The sequence below is a fragment of the Anomaloglossus baeobatrachus genome, unplaced genomic scaffold, assembly GCF_048569485.1.
Source record: "Anomaloglossus baeobatrachus isolate aAnoBae1 unplaced genomic scaffold, aAnoBae1.hap1 Scaffold_392, whole genome shotgun sequence".
In the NCBI taxonomy this organism is placed as follows: Eukaryota; Metazoa; Chordata; class Amphibia; order Anura; family Aromobatidae; genus Anomaloglossus; species Anomaloglossus baeobatrachus.
In genome coordinates this window covers 95,641-117,734 of record NW_027443259.1, presented here as the reverse complement: position 1 = coordinate 117,734, position 22,094 = coordinate 95,641, and the positions used below count along the sequence as shown (strand labels likewise).

Below are 22,094 nucleotides of genomic sequence, written 5' to 3'. Positions count from 1 at the left end.
GAAGGTAAGACTTGTTTAAAAGAATCCAATGATAAATCTTTGCTGTGAAGGGATGATGGTATATCTGGAATAGCGGCATTCACTCCAGTTATATCTTGTGTGCTATCAAGGTCATATGATTTAAAAATTGGAGATGTCAGTTGTGCCTCTGGTCTCCTGGTACAGTCACCTGCCAAGAATAAAAATTATTTTTAATGATATATACAAATGTAATTCCTTTATGACCAAGGACGTACTGGTACGTCCTTTGTCACCTCTCTCCAGCTACTATGGGCTACGGCGGCAAGCCTGCGGTAATCCTACACGTCTGCTGATCTGATCAACATGTGTGGCTAACAGGCACAGGTGGATCGGAGATCTGCACCCAACTACATCAGAGAATGTCAGTATCCCATCTCCAAACTCCGTGGTCAGCTATTACAGCCTTATGTAGCACCTGGCAGCCACCTTCTAGCACATGCCTATCCTCACCATCAGAGGATCTAGTGAAGATGAGTTAGCCGCTTAGTTATGCCACTCCTGGTTGATCCAGTGCTGTGGCACAGTAAGTCTTCTCCCACTCGTACCCGCGAGAATAACATAGCTAAAGACATTGCAAGTTATATAAATTGTAATTATTTACTAAAACCGTTCACAATATAACAGTAGACATCAGAGCAGGACCCAGTAGACCAGAGGTCTCAAACACGCGGCCCGCATGCGGCCACTGAGGCTGCTTTTTGCGTCCCGCAGACCCCGTGACGATCACAGCTCTACGCCGGGAGCCGGCAGGCAGGGTTTTTATAGTATAGTCGAATCATTTGCGGTGCTGCGCAGAGGAGCTGTCTCCACTACACCAATGGATGACGCGGCCAATCAGATGCAAGGAGGTGATGTCGCTGTATGATGTCACCTCCTTGCAACTAATTGGCCAGCGGCAGCCATTAGTATAGTGCTCAGAGATCCTGTGCACGGCCCCGCAAATGATTCAACTGTACTATAAACCCTGCCTGCCGGCTCCCAGCATGGAGCTGCGATCGTCAGCCGCAAACAGCAGGTATGTGACCACGATCAGGACCCACTGTATCCTGGACGCAGCGGGTCCTGACTGCAGGGCCGCGAGTCTCCTCCGCAGGAGAATACAGGAGACCGCAGCTGATCATACCCACTATCAGGGTTCGGACCACTGCGGTCTCTTCTGTATTCTCAGTACAGAGGACACTTGCGACCCTGAAAGCCGCACCGCTGGTCAGCGTTTGCTGCGGCCCGCACACGCACAGTGGATGGGATTTCTGGAAATCCCATCCACTCTGCATGTACTGTACAACCCAGCGCTCTGGACGCAGCTGAAACATGCTGCCTCCAAAACGCTGCAAACACTTATCAGCACGCAGCCCTAAGGGAAAGGTGCTGGTGAGGAGAATTTTTTTATTTTTTTTTTGAGTTTGTGAAGAGCAGCATAATAGGGGACAAGGATGAGGGCACAATACTACAATGATGAGCACCATACTACAAGGATGGGCAGAATACTACAAGGTTGGGCAAAATACTACAAGGATGGGCAGAATAGTACAAGGATGGGCAGAATAGTACAAGGATGGGCAGAATAGTACAAGGATGGGCAGAATAGTACAAGGATGGGCAGAATACTACAAGGATGGGCACAATACGACAAGGATGGGCAGAATAGTACAAGGATGGGCAGAATATTACAAGAATGGGCACAATATGAAAAGGATGAGCAAAATACTACAAGAATGGGCAGAATACTACAAGGATGGGCAGAATACTACAAGGATGGGCAGAATACTACAAGGATGGGCAGAATATTACAAGGATGGGCAGAATATTACATGGATGGGCAGAATATTACAAAGATGGGCAGAATATTACAAAGATGGGCAGAATACTACAAGGATGTGCAGAATATAGCAAGGATGGGCAGAATACTACAAGGATGTGCAGAATATAGCAAGGATGGGCAGAATACTACAAGGATGGGCACAATACTACTGGGCTAAATACTACAAGGATAAGCACAATACTACAAGAATGGGCACAATACTACAAGGATGAGCACAATACTACAAGGATGAGCACAATACTACAAGGATGAGCACAATACTACAAGGATGAGGACAATACTACAAGGATCAGGACAATACTATTGGGCAGAATACTACAAGGATAGGCACAATACTACAAGGATGAGGACAATACTATTGGGCAGAATACTACAAGGATAGGCACAATACTACAAGGATGGGCACAATACTACAGGGCACAAGGATGAGCACAATACTAAAGGGCACAAGTATGGACAATACTACAAGGATGGGCACAATACTACAGGGCACAAAGATGGGTACATTACTCAGGGTACAAGGACGGGACACATTACTATAGGGCACAAGGATGGGAGACATTACTACAGGGGACAAGATGGGGACATTACTACAGAGGACAAGGATTGGGAACATTATTACGGGTCACAAGGATGGGGACATTGCTACAGTATGGTGGACATAACTACAGGACACAAGGATGTGCATATTATACAGGACACAAGAGGGACATTACTACAGGATGGGGGACATTACTACAAGATGTTGGCTAAGATGACTGTATGATGCTGTTAATATATATATACACACTTAACTAAATAAAAAGGTGCAGGTTTGCTGTAGTCAACCAAAAATGTTTAAAATAGTGATCCAAAAGGTGTATAGAAAAAAAAAACCCATGGAATCATTAAAAATGTCACTTTGTCCTGCAAAGAATGCAGCCTCCCTCGATTTTTTTTCCTATGTGAGGCCCATTCCTCCAGCTGAGTTTGAGACCCCTGCAGTAGACCATGATGTTCAACCATCTTTGTTAATTTTCCTTCCCATATATTGGAATAATAAGCCATCAGATAGTGTTTTGCAGCCAAAAATTATTCCAAACTACTTCTCAATCAGTGGAAAAATGGAGGTTTACACAATAGTTGTAGCTGAAAGAGTCTTGATTATAAAGAGATATGGCTTCTGTAGAGTCAAAATAGTCATTTACACTAAAGCAGAATACGGTAAATGCTATTTACTGACTATATGTTGTGGTATCACTATTTGTTTTAAGGGCATCCAAATACAATGTTTGATCACTTCTAATTCTTTTACATTTTTGGAGAATTTTAGGTTTTTTAAATAAATACAAAACAAATCAACCTTACATTACAGCTAAGATAAAGTAGAATATGCCACAGAAAATAAATCTCAGACACTGGGATCAGATTCAGCATTACAAAGGTGTTACCATGTAAAGTGACAGATGTCAGATTGGAGAAATGGGGCCTGGATAGGAGCAGAAAACTGGCTGCAGTGGAAAGCCATGAAATAAGAGCGGCTTTGTACTAACTACTATAGAGGAAACTGTGACTATAGACAATAACACATCTACTAAAATGATCGCCCTCCACCCGACAGCCTTCACCGTCAGTGATTTAGTAACTAGAGGGGACACATCTGGAGTAATTATAGTATGTGGCTCGGGGGCTCTCGGCAATCCAAACTATTGTAGGGGCCAATATCTTCTGTCAGATGAGTTTCTTGAAGAAACATTACACATTTACTTTCTGCCTCTCGGACTCCACAATGGACGGCTCCAGCACAAGTTCTTATATAATGGACATTTGTAGAATTCTGAGAAAATATCTTTCAGGCTCTTGAAGGTAAAAACATCAGAACTTTATGTGTTATTACTTTCCTTTTTTCTCTAATTACATTTTGGGTATCATGTGAGTGGGCTGCCCGGCCTCCATGTACCCACTGTGGGGTAATCCTAACCTCCCTCATATGTTACAGTTACCCTGTGCCCAATTTTGGATATAAAAGCCCCTATCAGCACATTCATCAGAAGGAAGATCCATCAATAAGATGCCGAGATTCTAGGAAGATGGAGTCATTGCTCTTAGTGGGAGAAACAATAAGAATCTTGTAGTTATAAAACTTATTAATGGAGAACAAAAATAAAATAAATGATGTTACAAAGCAAGCTTTCCAGACTACTGAGGTCTCTTCATCAACTACAAGATTATTATTGGTTTCTCCCACTGAGAACAATCAATCTTTATTCACCTGGAGAACACGGCACCAAACTAAGAATCTAGGACATCACCAGCATCATTACCCTCCGCTTTCTCTTAGGGGTCCACCATACAGTTTAGATTCTTCTTCCCATGATTTTCTAACTTGTCTGCACTTTCTACGTATGCTGTCATATTGATTTATAGATTAGAGATCTGGGCAGCTAAGGGTCAACGTCTTCTAATTTCAGGTGATAGGATGGATCCTACCTGTAAGATCTGGCTGAAACAGATCTCACTACCAACAGAAGGGCGTCGAAAACACAAAATAATGGGGACAGTTTTGGGTGGAGGAGCATGTGGTGGTCTAGCAGCAGAATGGTGACCATTGATATGGCCGGACAACAACCCTGATAAAGCAGCCACAGCCGGTGACTGAGAAGAATCTGTGACTTCTCTGCCATTTAGTGGTCACTACTCACCTGGGCGGTTATCTGTAGGAATCTCCTCTTTACTCCGCTCATCACCCCTCACATATGTCTCTGTAGTATTAAAATGGGGCAGATCTTCACCCTGAAACAAATATTGTAAAAGTCACAGACAAATGGAGAAGTCCCATCTATGATCAGCTCTAATCCTGCCATCTCCACCGCTCTCATTACACAAGTATAACACATATAATACTGGAGGATAAAACAAGACTGAGCACAAGACCTTCACAGCCGTCTACACATCATAGGGAGATTTCATGGCACCTTCTCTCCATCTACCTGATGATCTTGAGGAACATCGGGATCTTCTTGTTTAAAGTCCTGTGGGAGAAGAGGACGGGGACATCTCTCTGGTGTTGTCCTCTTACTGGATAGAACTGGAGGAGACACATACAGGGACTGAATTCATTCATTACATACAGATAATTATAGGCCGTGTGTATTTAGTCCTGTCTATTACCTGGTGATGTGAGGGGCTGGGGAACCTCCATCATGACGCTCTTGTACAGATCTTTGTGTCCTTCTAAATACTCCCACTCCTCCATGGAGAAATAGACCGTGACGTCCTGACACCTTATAGGAACCTGACACATACAATGATACCGTCACCCCCGATCCCTTCATAGCGTTACTGTATAATGTCCCAGCATTCCCAGCAGTGTCACCTCTCCAGTCAGCAGCTCAATCATCTTGTAGGTGAGTTCTAGGATCTTCTGGTCATTGATGTCCTCATGTATCGGGAGGTGAGGTGGAGGCCCCGTGATTGGGCTCAGGGGTCTTCCCCATCCCTCAGACACAGGGGCCTGACAGCGCTCACTAGAGGTCTTCTTCACTACTGTGTAATCCTGGTTATGGAGAGACACAGTAATAAATCTCACTCCAGACATTTCCAGAGTCCTCACCTCTCCAGTTCTGTCCATCTGTTATTCCCATAGATAAGAATGATGTAATGTGACGTCATCAGAATCTCTCACCTCTCCAGTAAGCCGGAAGAGGATCTCTAGGGTGAGGTGTAATATCCTCTCCGCCATCTTGTCCCTGTCCATATCCATCCTTCACGGGGCAATCAGGAGAATTCTCTTCTATAGAAGATCTCCACTGAGAGGATCCGATATTATAAGGACCTGAATGGGGAGAAGATGACGATGTAACATCATAGAGAATCCGCTGTAATAATACAATTACTGGAGATAATAAGGGGAAACATAGAATGAGAACATTCTGGGGGAGCATTATACTGTGTGGTGGGCAGAAAGGGGCCGAGGACTGAGGGCAGAAAGGAGCCGAGGACCGAGGGCAGAAAGGGGCTGACGACCGAGGGCAGAAAAGGGCCGAGGACTCAGGGCAGAAAGGGACCGAGGGCAGAAAGGGGCTGAGGACTGAGGGCAGAAAGGGGCTGAGGACTGAGGGCAGAAAGGGGCCAACGACCGAGGGCAGAAAGGGGCCGAGGACCAAGGGCAAAAAGGGGCTGAGGACCAATGGTAGAAAGGGGCCAAGGGCAGAAAGGGGCCAAGGACCGAGGGCAAAAAGGGACCGAGCACCGATGGTAGAAAGGGGCCGAGGACCGATGTTAGAAAGGGGCCGAGGACCGATGTTAGAAAGGGGCCGAGGACCGATGTTAGAAAAAGGCCGAGGACCGATGTTAGAAAGGGGCCGAGGACCGATGTTAGAAAGGGGCCGAGGACCGATGTTAGAAAGGGGCCGAGGACTGAGGGCAGTAAGGGGCCGAGGACTGAGGGCAGAAAGGGGCCGAGGACTGAGGGCAGAAAGGGGCCGAGGACTGAGGGCAGAAAGGGGCCGAGGACTGAGGGCAGAAAGGGGCCGAGGACTGAGGGCAGAAAGGGGCCGAGGACTGAGGGCAGAAAGGGGCCGGGGACTGAGGGCAGAAAGGGGCCGGGGACTGAGGGCAGAAAGGGGCCGAGGACTGAGGGCAGAAAGGGGCCGAGGACTGAGGGCAGACGGGTTTCCTCACTTCCGACCTCTCATAGTTGGGGTGTTTGTATCTATCAGAGGAAAAGGAACAAAAAACCTCACGATTCATAGAAATCAGCGAAAGAAAAACTCCAAGAAAGTCTCAGAGCTGAAGGGGTTAATGCCGCCTGCCCCAGTAATGGAGAATCTCCACACACCTCCACCTGCAGAGCCGCACACTAGATATATAATACCCTGCACCTACCTCCACCTGCAGAGCCGCACACTAGATATATAATACCCTGCACCTACCTCCACCTGCAGAGCCGCACACTAGATATATAATAACCTGCACACACCTCCACCTGCAGAGCCGCACACTAGATATATAATACCCTGCACCTACCTCCACCTGCAGAGCCGCACACTAGATATATAATACCCTGCACCTACCTCCACCTGCAGAGCCGCACACTAGATATATAATACCCTGCACCTACCTCCACCTGCAGAGCCGCACACTAGATATATAATAACCTGCACCTACCTCCACCTGCAGAGCCGCACACTAGATATATAATAACCTGCACCTACCTCCACCTGCAGAGCCGCACACAGATATATAATACCCTGCACCTACCTCCACCTGCAGAGCCGCACACTAGATATATAATACCCTGCACCTACCTCCACCTGCAGAGCCGCACACTAGATATATAATACCCTGCACCTACCTCCACCTGCAGAGCCGCACACTAGATATATAATACCCTGCACCTACCTCCACCTGCAGAGCCGCACACTAGATATATAATACCCTGCACCTACCTCCTCCTGCAGAGCCGCACACTAGATATATAATACCCTGCACCTACCTCCACCTGCAGAGCCGCACACTAGATATATAATACCCTGCACCTACCTCCTCCTGCAGAGCCGCGCACTAGATATATAATACCCTGCACCTACCTCCACCTGCAGAGCCGCACACTAGATATATAATACCCTGCACCTACCTCCTCCTGCAGAGCCGCACACTAGATATATAATACCCTGCACCTACCTCCACCTGCAGAGCCGCACACTAGATATATAATACCCTGCACCTACCTCCACCTGCAGAGCCGCACACTAGATATATAATACCCTGCACCTACCTCCACCTGCAGAGCCGCACACTAGATATATAATACCCTGCACCTACCTCCACCTGCAGAGCCGCACACTAGATATATAATACCCTGCACCTACCTCCACCTGCAGAGCCGCACACTAGATATATAATACCCTGCACCTACCTCCACCTGCAGAGCCGCACACTAGATATATAATACCCTGCACCTACCTCCACCTGCAGAGCCGCACACTAGATATATAATACCCTGCACCTACCTCCACCTGCAGAGCCGCACACTAGATATATAATACCCTGCACCTACCTCCACCTGCAGAGCCGCACACTAGATATATAATACCCTGCACCTACCTCCACCTGCAGAGCCGCACACTAGATATATAATACCCTGCACCTACCTCCACCTGCAGAGCCGCACACTAGATATATAATACCCTGCACCTACCTCCACCTGCAGAGCCGCACACTAGATATATAATACCCTGCACCTACCTCCACCTGCAGAGCCGCACACTAGATATATAATACCCTGCACCTACCTCCACCTGCAGAGCCGCACACTAGATATATAATACCCTGCACCTACCTCCACCTGCAGAGCCGCACACTAGATATATAATACCCTGCACCTACCTCCACCTGCAGAGCCGCACACTAGATATATAATACCCTGCACCTACCTCCACCTGCAGAGCCGCACACTAGATATATAATAACCTGCACCTACCTCCACCTGCAGAGCCGCACCCTAGATATATAATACCCTGCACCTACCTCCACCTGCAGAGCCGCACACTAGATATATAATACCCTGCACCTACCTCCTCCTGCAGAGCCGCACACTAGATATATAATAACCTGCACCTACCTCCACCTGCAGAGCCGCACACTAGATATATAATACCCTGCACCTACCTCCACCTGCAGAGCCGCACACTAGATATATAATACCCTGCACCTACCTCCACCTGCAGAGCCGCACACTAGATATATAATACCCTGCACCTACCTCCACCTGCAGAGCCGCACACTAGATATATAATACCCTGCACCTACCTCCACCTGCAGAGCCGCACACTAGATATATAATACCCTGCACCTACCTCCACCTGCAGAGCCGCACACTAGATATATAATACCCTGCACCTACCTCCACCTGCAGAGCCGCACACTAGATATATAACACCCTGCACCTACCTCCTCCTGCAGAGCCGCACACTAGATATATAACACCCTGCACCTACCTCCTCCTGCAGAGCCGCACACTAGATATATAACACCCTGCACCTACCTCCACCTGCAGAGCCGCACACTAGATATATAACACCCTGCACCTACCTCCACCTGCAGAGCCGCACACTAGATATATAACACCCTGCACCTACCTCAACCTGCAGAGCCGCACACTAGATATATAACACCCTGCACCTACCTCCACCTGCAGAGCCGCACACTAGATATATAACACCCTGCACCTACCTCCACCTGCAGAGCCGCACACTAGATATATAACACCCTGCACCTACCTCCACCTGCAGAGCCGCACACTAGATATATAACACCCTGCACCTACCTCCACCTGCAGAGCCGCACACTAGATATATAATACCCTGCACCTACCTCCACCTGCAGAGCCGCACACTAGATATATAATAACCTGCACCTACCTCCACCTGCAGAGCCGCACACTAGATATATAATACCCTGCACCTACCTCCACCTGCAGAGCCGCACACTAGATATATAATAACCTGCACCTACCTCCACCTGCAGAGCCGCACACTAGATATATAATACCCTGCACCTACCTCCACCTGCAGAGCCGCACACTAGATATATAATACCCTGCACCTACCTCCACCTGCAGAGCCGCACACTAGATATATAATACCCTGCACCTACCTCCACCTGCAGAGCCGCACACTAGATATATAATACCCTGCACCTACCTCCACCTGCAGAGCCGCACACTAGATATATAATACCCTGCACCTACCTCCACCTGCAGAGCCGCACACTAGATATATAATACCCTGCACCTACCTCCACCTGCAGAGCCGCACACTAGATATATAACACCCTGCACCTACCTCCACCTGCAGAGCCGCACACTAGATATATAACACCCTGCACCTCCCTCCACCTGCAGAGCCGCACACTAGATATATAACACCCTGCACCTCCCTCCACCTGCAGAGCCGCACACTAGATATATAACACCCTGCACCTCCCTCCACCTGCAGAGCCGCACACTAGATATATAACACCCTGCACCTCCCTCCACCTGCAGAGCCGCACACTAGATATATAACACCCTGCACCTCCCTCCACCTGCAGAGCCGCACACTAGATATATAATACCCTGCACCTACCTCCACCTGCAGAGCCGCACACTAGATATATAATACCCTGCACCTACCTCCACCTGCAGAGCCGCACACTAGATATATAATACCCTGCACCTACCTCCACCTGCAGAGCCGCACACTAGATATATAATACCCTGCACCTACCTCCACCTGCAGAGCCGCACACCAGATATATAATACCCTGCACCTACCTCCACCTGCAGAGCCGCACACCAGATATATAATACCCTGCACCTACCTCCACCTGCAGAGCCGCACACCAGATATATAATACCCTGCACCTACCTCCTCCTGCAGAGCCGCACACTAGATATATAATACCCTGCACCTACCTCCACCTGCAGAGCCGCACACTAGATATATAATACCCTGCACCTACCTCCACCTGCAGAGCCGCACACTAGATATATAATACCCTGCACCTACCTCCACCTGCAGAGCCGCACACTAGATATATAATACCCTGCACCTACCTCCACTTGCAGAGCCGCACACTAGATATATAATACCCTGCACCTACCTCCACCTGCAGAGCCGCACACTAGATATATAATACCCTGCACCTACCTCCACCTGCAGAGCCGCACACTAGATATATAATACCCTGCACCTACCTCCACCTGCAGAGCCGCACACTAGATATATAATACCCTGCACCTACCTCCACCTGCAGAGCCGCACACTAGATATATAATACCCTGCACCTACCTCCACCTGCAGAGCCGCACACTAGATATATAATACCCTGCACCTACCTCCACCTGCAGAGCCGCACACTAGATATATAATACCCTGCACCTACCTCCACCTGCAGAGCCGCACACTAGATATATAATACCCTGCACCTACCTCCACCTGCAGAGCCGCACACTAGATATATAATACCCTGCACCTACCTCCACCTGCAGAGCCGCACACTAGATATATAATACCCTGCACCTACCTCCACCTGCAGAGCCGCACACTAGATATATAATACCCTGCACCTACCTCCACCTGCAGAGCCGTACACTAGATATATAATACCCTGCACCTACCTCCACCTGCAGAGCCGCACACTAGATATATAATACCCTGCACCTACCTCCACCTGCAGAGCCGCACACTAGATATATAATAACCTGCACCTACCTCCACCTGCAGAGCCGCACACTAGATATATAATACCCTGCACCTACCTCCACCTGCAGAGCCGCACACTAGATATATAATACCCTGCACCTACCTCCACCTGCAGAGCCGCACACTAGATATATAATACCCTGCACCTACCTCCTCCTGCAGAGCCGCACACTAGATATATAATACCCTGCACCTACCTCCACCTGCAGAGCCGCACACTAGATATATAATACCCTGCACCTACCTCCACCTGCAGAGCCGCACACTAGATATATAATACCCTGCACCTACCTCCACCTGCAGAGCCGTACACTAGATATATAATACCCTGCACCTACCTCCTCCTGCAGAGCCGCACACTAGATATATAATACCCTGCACCTACCTCCACCTGCAGAGCCGCACACTAGATATATAATACCCTGCACCTACCTCCACCTGCAGAGCCGTACACTAGATATATAATACCCTGCACCTACCTCCTCCTGCAGAGCCGCACACTAGATATATAATACCCTGCACCTACCTCCACCTGCAGAGCCGCACACTAGATATATAATACCCTGCACCTACCTCCACCTGCAGAGCCGCACACTAGATATATGGCTGCTCTGTGCTTCCAGGACCTGTGATGATGTCACATGGAGGGGAGGAGTCAGGGGTCACATGATCAGCTCCTCAGTGTAGTCCTATATTGGCGTGTGCACACTGGATGAGGCGCGGTGTCAGTGGATGGTTATAGTACTCCACTGTTGCGTATGTATGTGACCCGTAGACACTCATTTCAATCTTTGCTTTATTGAATTCTTTATTGATAACCTCAGGTGAGGAGAAGATTTATTGAGCGACTTTAGAAGAAAAACATTTGGACCTGATCGGTCTTGAACACAAGTCGCTGAAAATGTGTGTATGACGTATATGGAGCAGAGTCGCATATGTACGATGTGTACGGGACAGTGCCATGTGTGTATGATATCTACATAGTGGGGCTGTGTATGTAACAGAGCCATGTGTGCATGATGTGTATGTAGCGGAGCCGTGTGTGCATGATGTGTATGTAGTGGATACCCTCTTTTACCACTTTATTAATCCCCAAAACACCCGTGCAGGTCCAACATAATCCACACAAGGTCCCACGAGGATTCAAGCTCTGCTACATGTAAAGTCACAGCGCGTGATCATGGCACATGACTGCCTGGTGTGAGGTTCAGGCAGAGACTGAGCAGCAATCAGTGGTGACTTCACTCAGTTTGGCCGTGGCCACAGCTGGAGGTTCCCACGGTCCACCACTTGTGACCGCAGGTAACTTCACAGCTCATCACGCGACTCACTTAGTCTGTACCTGACCATCACAGTGTGCGTAGGAAATATTGTGGATAGAAGCGCAGAATAGGGTCTTACCAGGTAAGGAAAGAAATAAGCAAAGGTAATTTCATTCATCTATAAGGGTTGTGCCAGACACAGCTCCTAAATGCACATAACAGATGGCGGCAGCCGCAGCCCTGGAAAGCGAATTCAGATGTATCGGGGGAGATATCGGGTGTATGCCGCTCTATCACCAGAAAATAAGATGTTGATTATTTTGTCTCTTTATGCTTTTATTCAGGTCGATGCATTTCAGAGAACTCTGTCTCCTTCATCAGGACATCAAGGAAAGATCAACAATCTACTACAGAGGAAAGAACCTGTTTACAAAAACATGTTCAGAAATACAATTATATATATAATATGGGCTGAAAGTGCACACTCACAGCTGCAATATGAGAGTTTTCACATCCAAATCGGAGAAAGGGTTTAGGAATCATAGCTCTGTAATGCATAGCCTCCTCTTTTTCAAGGGACCAAAAGTAATTGGACAAGGGACTCTAAGGGCTGCAATTAACTCTGAAGGCGTCTCCCTCGTTAACCTGTAATCAATGAAGTAGTTAAAAGGTCTGGGGTTGATTACAGGTGTGTGGTTTTGCATTTGGAAGCTGTTGCTGTGACCAGACAACATGCGGTCTAAGGAACTCTCAATTGAGGTGAAGCAGAACATCCTGAGGCTGAAAAAAAAGAAAAAATCCATCAGAGAGATAGCAGACATGCTTGGAGTAGCAAAATCAACAGTCGGGTACATTCTGAGAAAAAAGGAATTGACTGGTGAGCTTGGGAACTCAAAAAGACCTGGGCGTCCACGGATGACAACAGTGGTGGATGATCGCCGCATACTTTCTTTGGTGAAGAAGAACCCGTTCACAACATCAACTGAAGTCCAGAACACTCTCAGTGAAGTAGGTGTATCTGTCTCTAAGTCAACAGTAAAGAGAAGACTCCATGAAAGTAAATACAAAGGGTTCACATCTAGATGCAAACCATTCATCAATTCCAAAAATAGACAGGCCAGAGTTAAATTTGCTGAAAAACACCTCATGAAGCCAGCTCAGTTCTGGAAAAGTATTCTATGGACAGATGAGACCAAGATCAACCTGTACCAGAATGATGGGAAGAAAAAAGTTTGGAGAAGAAAGGGAACGGCACATGATCCGAGGCACACCACATCCTCTGTAAAACATGGTGGAGGCAACGAGATGGCATGGGCATGCATGGCTTTCAATGGCACTGGGTCACTTGTGTTTATTGATGACATAACAGCAGACAAGAGTAGCCGGATGAATTCTGAAGTGTACCGGGATATACTTTCAGCCCAGATTCAGCCAAATGCCGCAAAGTTGATCGGACGGCGCTTCATAGTACAGATGGACAATGACCCCAAGCATACAGCCAAAGCTACCCAGGAGTTCATAAGTGCAAAAAAGTGGAACATTCTGCAATGGCAAAGTCAATCACCAGATCTTAACCCAATTGAGCCTGCATTTCACTTGCTCAAATCCAGACTTAAGACGGAAAGACCCACAAACAAGCAAGACCTGAAGGCTGCGGCTGTAAAGGCCTGGCAAAGCATTAAGAAGGAGGAAACCCAGCGTTTGGTGATGTCCATGGGTTCCAGACTTAAGGCAGTGATTGCCTCCAAAGGATTCGCAACAAAATATTGAAAATAAAAATATTTTGTTTGGGTTTGGTTTATTTGTCCAATTACTTTTGACCTCCTAAAATGTGGAGTGTTTGTAAAGAAATGTGTACAATTCCTACAATTTCTATCAGATATTTTTGTTCAAACCTTCAAATTAAACGTTACAATCTGCACTTGAATTCTGTTGTAGAGGTTTCATTTCAAATCCAATGTGGTGGCATGCAGAGCCCAACTCGCGAAAATTGTGTCACTGTCCAAATATTTCTGGACCTAACTGTATATATATATATATAATATATATACATATACGTCAGAGGACCGCCCGCTGTATTTCAAATTCTGGCGAGACAATCGACTTATCAAATAACGGCAACAAGATTTAAAGCATAATGTATTAAAAGACGACTTTAACCCCTTCACCCCCGGCCACTAAAACACCCTAATGACCGGGCCATTTTTTGCAATTCTGACCAGTGTCACTTTGACAGGTTATAACTCTGGAACGCTTCAACGGATCCTGGAGATTCTGACATTGTTTTTTCGTGACATATTGTACTTCATGTCAGTGGTAAATTTAGGCCGATATTTTTTGCGTTTATTTGTGAAAATTTAGGAAATTGTGCGAAAATTTGGAAAATTTCGCAATTTTCAAACTTTGAAAATTTATGGCCATAAATCTGAGAGATATGTCACACAAAATAGTTACTAAATAACATTTCCCACTTGTCAACTTTACACCAGCGCAATTTTCGAAAGAAATTTTTTTTTCGTTAGGAAGTTAGAAGGGGTCAAAGTTCATCAGCAATTTCTAATTTTTCCAACAAAATTTACAAAATATTTTTTTTTAGGGACCACATCACATTTGAAGTGCCTTTGAGAGGCCGAGGTGACAGAAAATACCCAAAAGTGACCCCATTCTAAAAACTGCACCCCTCACACTGCTCAAAACCACATCCAAGAAGTTTATTAACCCTTTAGGTGCATCACAGGAACCAAAGCAATGTGGAAGGAAAAAATGAAAATTTTACTTTTTAACACAAAAATGTTACTTTAGCCATAAAATTTTCATTTTTCCAAGGGAGAAAAGAGAAAGTGCACCCTACAATTTATTATGCATTTTCTCCTGAGTACGCTGATACCCCATATGGGGTAAAAATCAATTGTTTGGGTGCACGGCAGAGGTCGAAAGGCAAGGAGCGCCATTTGAATTTTTGAACACAAAATTAGCTGCACTCATTAGCGGACGCCATGTCGGGTTTGAAGACCCCCTGAGGTGCCTAAACAATGGAGCTCCCCCACAAGTGACCCCATTTTGGAAACTAGAGCCCTCAAATATTTTTTCTAGATGTTTGATGAGCACTTTGAACACCTGGGGGCTTCACAGAAGTTTATAACGTTGAGCCGTGAAAAGAAAAAAAAAAAAATTTACCACAAAACTGTTGCTTCAACTAGGTAGCTTTTTTTTTCACAAGGGTATCGGGAAAAAATGCAGCATAAAATGTATTGTCCATTTTCTCCTGAGTACGCAGATACCTCATATGTGGTGGAAATCAAATGTTTGGACACACGGCAGTGCTCGGAAGGCAAGGAGCGCCATTTGAATTTTTGAACGCAAAATTAGCTGCACTAATTAGCGGACGCCATGTCGGGTTTGAAGACCCCCTGAGGTGCCTAAACAATGGAGCTCCCCCACAAGTGACCCCATTTTGGAAACTAGAGCCCTCAAATATTTTTTCTAGATGTTTGATGAGCACTTTGAACACCTGGGGGCTTCACAGAAGTTTATAACGTTGAGCCGTGAAAAGAAAAAAAATTTTTTTTACCACAAAACTGTTGCTTCAACTAGGTAGCTTTTTTTTTCACAAGGGTATCGGGAAAAAATGCAACATAAAATGTATTGTCCATTTTCTCCTGAGTACGCAGATACCTCATATGTGGTGAAAATCAAATGTTTGGACACACGACAGTGCTCGGAAGGCAAGGAGCGCCATTTGAATTTTTGAACGCAAAATTAGCTGCACTAATTAGCAGTCGCCATGTCGGGTTTGAAGACCCCCTGAGGTGCCTAAACAATGGAGCTCCCCCACAAGTGACCCCATTTTGGAAACTAGAGCCCTCAAATATTTTTTCTAGATGTTTGGTGAGCACTTTGAACACCTGGGGGCTTCACAGAAGTTTATAACGTTGAGCCGTGAAAAGAAAAAAATTTTTTTTTACCACAAAACTGTAGCTTCAACTAGGTAGCTTTTTTTTTCACAAGGGTATCGGGAAAAAATGCAACATAAAATGTATTGTCCATTTTCTCCTGAGTACGCAGATACCTCATATGTGGTGGAAATCAAATGTTTGGACACACGGCAGTGCTCGGAAGGCAAGGAGCGCCATTTGAATTTTTGAACGCAAAATTAGCTGCACTAATTAGCAGACGCCATGTCGGGTTTGAAGACCCCCTGAGGTGCCTAAACAATGGAGCTCCCCCACAAGTGACCCCATTTTGGAAACTAGAGCCCTCAAATATTTTTTCTAGATGTTTGATGAGCACTTTGAACACCTGGGGGCTTCACAGAAGTTTATAACGTTGAGCCGTGAAAAGAAAAAAAATTTTTTTTACCACAAAACTGTTGCTTCAACTAGGTAGCTTTTTTTTCACAAGGGTATCGGGAAAAAATGCAACATAAAATGTATTGTCCATTTTCTCCTGAGTACGCAGATACCTCATATGTGGTGGAAATCAAATGTTTGGACACACGGCAGTGCTCGGAAGGCAAGGAGCGCCATTTGAATTTTTGAACGCAAAATTAGCTGCACTAATTAGCAGACGCCATGTCGGGTTTGAAGACCCCCTGAGGTGCCTAAACAATGGAGCTCCCCCACAAGTGACCCCATTTTGGAAACTAGAGCCCTCAAATATTTTTTCTAGATGTTTGATGAGCACTTTGAACACCTGGGGGCTTCACAGAAGTTTATAACGTTGAGCCGTGAAAAGAGAAAAAAATTTTTTTACCACAAAACTGTTGCTTCAACTAGGTAGCTTTTTTTTCACAAGGGTATCGGGAAAAAATGCAACATAAAATGTATTGTCCATTTTCTCCTGAGTACGCAGATACCTCATATGTGGTGGAAATCAAATGTTTGGACACACGGCAGTGCTCGGAAGGCAAGGAGCGCCATTTGAATGGAAAATTAGCTGCACTCATTAGCGGACGCCATGTCAGGTTTGAAGACCCCCTGAGGTGCCTAAACAATGGAGCTCCCCCACAAGTGACCCCATTTTGGAAACTAGAGCCCTCAAATAATTTTTCTAGATGTTTGGTGAGCACTTTGAACACCTGGGGGCTTCACAGAAGTTTATAACGTTGAGCCGTGAAAAGAAAAAAAAACTTTTTTACCACAAAACTGTTGCCTCAACTAGGTAGCTTTTTTTTTCACAAGGGTATCAGGAAAAAATGCACCATAAAACGTATTGTCCATTTTCTCCTGAGTACGCAGATACCTCACATGTGGTGGAAAGTAATTGTTGGGCGCATGGCGGGGCTCAGAAGAGAAGGGCACCATTTGACAGCAAAATTGATTGGAATCATTAGCGGACGCCATGTCACGTTTTTAGACCCCCCCCATGGTGCCTAAACAGTGGAGCTCCCCCACAAATTACCCCATTTTGGAACTAGACCCCTCAAGGAATTTATCTAGATGTTTAGTGAGCCCCTTGTACCCCCAGGGGCTCCACTGAAAGTTGATAACGTTGAACCGTGAAGATTATTTATTTTTTTTTAAAAAAAAAATTTTAAAATTTTTGCAGCAACAAGGTAGTTTTTTTTTTTCTCTTTTTACAACGGTATCAGGAAAAAATGCACCATAAAACGTATGGTGCAATTTTTCCCGAGTACGCAGATACCTCACATGTGGTGGAAATCAATTGTTTGGGCGCATGGCGGGGCTCAGAAGACAAGGAACGCCATTTGACTTTTCAAACGCACAGACGCAGTGCACTGAACGGCCGCTGCAGGAGGCACGGTCGGATGAGATACAAAAAGCGCTGGGGATACGAAAAAAAAAAAAAGTCACGCCAAAAATTGAGCAGGGATGTTGATCCGCGCTCAGCGGGACGCACGGACAGATGCGATACTTTTTTTCCGTATCCCCGACGCTTTTTGTATTGCATCAGTCCGTGCGTCCCGCCGAGCGCTGATCAGGGATGCACATAACGGATCGGCATCCCTGCTCAATTTTTGGCGTGACTTTTTTTTCCGTATTCTCGATGCTTTTTGTCACGCCAAAAATTGAGCAGGGATGCCGATCCGTTATGTGCATCCCTGATCAGCGCTCGGCGGGACGCACGGACAGATGCGATACAAAAAGCGTCGGGAATACGGGAAAAAAAGTCCCGCCGAAAACTGACCACGGATGCAGATACGTTATTTGCATCCCTGATCAGCGCTCGGCGGGACGCACGGACGCATGAGGTGTAAAAATAGAAAGGGGATAGAGGAAAAAAAGAAAAAAAAAAAAAGTTATACTCACAGTACCCAGAGGATTAGCAGGAGGAACAGCTTTACAGCAGCAGCCAGCAGGCAGGAAGTTGGACAGCTCAGCAGAAGACCCAGGAAGAAGGACCCAGCGATGGAGGCAGATGTGATCGGCCGGTGAAGACAGGTAAGAGGACGTCGGGGGGACAGCAGAGGGGGAGGGGGACAGCAGAGGGGGAGAGGGACAGCAGAGGGGGACAGCAGAGGGGGAGGGGGAGAGCAGAGGGGGAGAGCAGAGGAGGGAGATACCGGAGGAGCTGCAGAATAGAGATCACGGGGGAGGCCGGCAGATTGGGATGTCGGGGGGCAGACTGGGATGTCGGGGGGCAGACCGGGATGTCTGGGGGCAGACCGGGATGTCTGGGGGCAGACCGGGATGTCTGGGGGCAGACCGGGATGTCTGGGGGGGGCAGATCGGGATGTCGGAGGACAGATCGGGATGTGGGGGGGCAGATCGGGATGTCGGGGGGGGCAGATCGCAGGGGGGCACGGGAGGGGCCATTACGGGAGCGCGCAGGAGCAAATCACAAGAGCGTGCAGGGGCTGCAAGAGAGCAGGGGAGGAGGGATACCGGAGGAGCTGCAGAATAGAGATGGCGGGGGGCAGATCGAGATGTCGGGGGGGCAGATCGGGATGTCAGGGGGGCAGATCGGGATGTCGGGGGGGCAGATCGGGATGTCGGGGGGGGGCAGATCGCAGGGGGGCACGTGCAGGGGCTGCAAGGTGAGCACAATACTCAGCGCTCCTGCTCCTGCGACGTGACGTGACAGCAGCGGCAGCAGCAGCGGTGGCGTGGTACCACTAGTACCAGCCAGTGCTGCACGCTGCAGACATGTTGGGGGAGGGTCCCCAGACCAGCACAGGCCTGGGGAGGGCGGCCACCGGCAGATCAGACTGCCCCACTGCACACTGATTGGAGCGATTGCGCGTCATCGCACGATCGCTCCAATCAGTGCTGCAGGGGGGGGCCACGGTGTCTGCTTGCTTCCAGCCAATGATCGGAGCTGCTGCAGCCCTGGTCCTAGCTGGATTTTACAAGATCACACTATTTTTGGCATTTTTTTTTGCCGAAAACAGCGTGATCAATGTGATTGGCGGTTCCGATTTGAACAGCCAATCACATCGATCGCCTGGGGGGGGGGTGGCGATGCCACCCCCCCTGGGGTCAAGCAAAGGTCCCCTGCTGTAAGAAACAGCAGGGGACATCATTTGAAAGCCGTTGCTATGGCCACGGCAATCAAATGAAGTTTAGGCAGTAAAATTACGTCCCTGGTCGTTAAGTTACGTTAAAATAGGACGTAATTTTACTGCCCGCGGTCGTGAAGGGGTTAAAAGTCCTGGAAGTAACAAATATCGCAACAATATAGAAATTACAAAACAAAACAAAAAGCAAAAAGAGAAAAGGAATAATGCAAAAATATTTCTTGGAAATATAACAGAATGCTGAGAGTCTAGAACTGTGGAATTTACTGGGGATCGTAGTAATACACTGGCTGGAGGCTCTATCCACAGCCCTATATAGGGGATCATGATAAACAATGGGAAGAGAAGAAAGGTTATGGTATTTATTGTGTTAAAAAAGGGAGGGGTGAAAAAATAAATTGATGATGATATTACAGAGGTAGAAAAAAAAATAAAAATAATGAAAAACTTTGAATCTCACAATCATGTATTATTTATCAAAGGTGAAAAGGAGAAAACGGAAGAAAAATAAAAAATTGCGTGTGTATAGTGACGGGTTGTGCAAAAATTGATATGCAGTGCGAATGTTCAGAAACCACGAGCAGGAAAGTCCTTATGGGTAAGAAGTGTTGGGAGGTTTCATATAGTAGTGCAGACATCATATACAGTGTGTGCAGAGACCGCGTGCGGCAATCGTACATATGAGGTTAACGTACTAGAAGGAGTTCATATAAGCAAAAACAGCAATATGGGTGAAAATTAAATGTATTTATTTTTTTTGTATAAAGGCCCTAAACAGACCCAGTTAGAAGCCATGGAGGTGGCGGTCCGCCTGCGGGTGTTAATGTTGTGCTAATGAAGCCGCTCAGGAAGCAATGAAGAAAAATCCATGGAGGAATGTAATTAATGAACATTTCTTCAGTTTTAAAAACAAAAAGTAATGTTGAAATAATTAATTTTAATTGAATTAAATATTATTAGTTATTGGTGGGGAGTGTTGATGTGCACCATATATTTGTATTCCTTAGTATAGTGATTCTAGCTGTGAAGGTTCAGAAAGCGAGTGCCAGAGCAAAGCAGGAGTGCGCATGCGTGAGGGGTAACAGGAGTTCAGGTCCGTGGGAGAGAACCACACCGCGCATGTGTGGGGGTTAAAAGAGTTCAGACCGTGGGAATTACCTCACTGCATCTGCGCAGATTACGGAAAGTTCACAAGCTTCAAACGAGAAGCCCTCCTGCATGGCTACAGTGCGAAGGACAGTGCTGGAATAACCACACACAGGACCCCATAATCACGCACCCCATCCCTCAATTAGAAACATGAATCATTAACATCAATCATATACAATTTATAGTTATGTAAATGTATAAATATAAACATTATTAAAATGAAACATATTTAAAAGTCGGGACCTGAATTAAGATAATATAAAATTAATATAATATAAATAAATAATATAAAACCAAGAAATCTATTAAATTGAATAAAAATATATTGATAAAATTATATTAATAACACAGATCTGTCACCTCATTTAAACCTATAGGCTTCAAAGTGTTTAATTTGTATATCCAGAATGTTTCCTTTTTATTTAATACCTCCACTCTATTAGGGGTTTTAGGAGGGATCTGATTGATGGGCTCACCCTTAAAGCCATATTTTTATTATGAACTACCGTACAATGCCTAGAGAGTCCATGTAGTAAAAAAGAGTTTTAATATTCCGCCTGTGGGAATGAAGTCTGTTGTGGAGTGTCTGAGAGGTCCTGCCCACATACTGTTTATTACACTTGCATGGAGTGTTCGAGAGGTCCTGCCCACATACTGTTTATTACAGTCACATTCTATCAGGTATACAATAAAATCAGACTGACATCTGAGACGGCCCTTTATCAGAAAATCTTCCGAACCAGAGGAAGAGCAAAAGGATTTCCTCTAATTTTGGATGTTGGATTGACTTACAGAATAAACAGTTTTTTTGCAAAGCATCTATATGAGCCTGCTTGCAACACAGAGTTCACTGTACTTGTGTTGCCCCTGCAGCTTCAGGCGCCACAGGGTACTGCACCTCATTCATCTTGGATACGGAGGACGTCATCACCGGTAAACCACCATAACACATCCAACACATAACACGGGAGCTCTTTCACTGGGACTGGGCCAGAGTAGGTGCCGGGGGTGGCCATCATGAGGTATGGAACCTCCTGTCCACTAGTTCAACAACCCAGGAGACGGGGCACCTTCAGGGGAAGTTAGGAGCCATCTCACACAGAATTCAGTTAGTGCCAGGTTGGCACCCAGGAAGG

The 22,094-nt window shown here is 46.4% G+C and overlaps 1 pseudogene; it reads right to left on the bottom strand.

Moving 5' to 3' along the window:
• LOC142276070 (uncharacterized) overlaps positions 1 to 22,094 on the bottom strand; it is a 73,243-nt pseudogene that overhangs the window by 1,263 nt on the left and 49,886 nt on the right.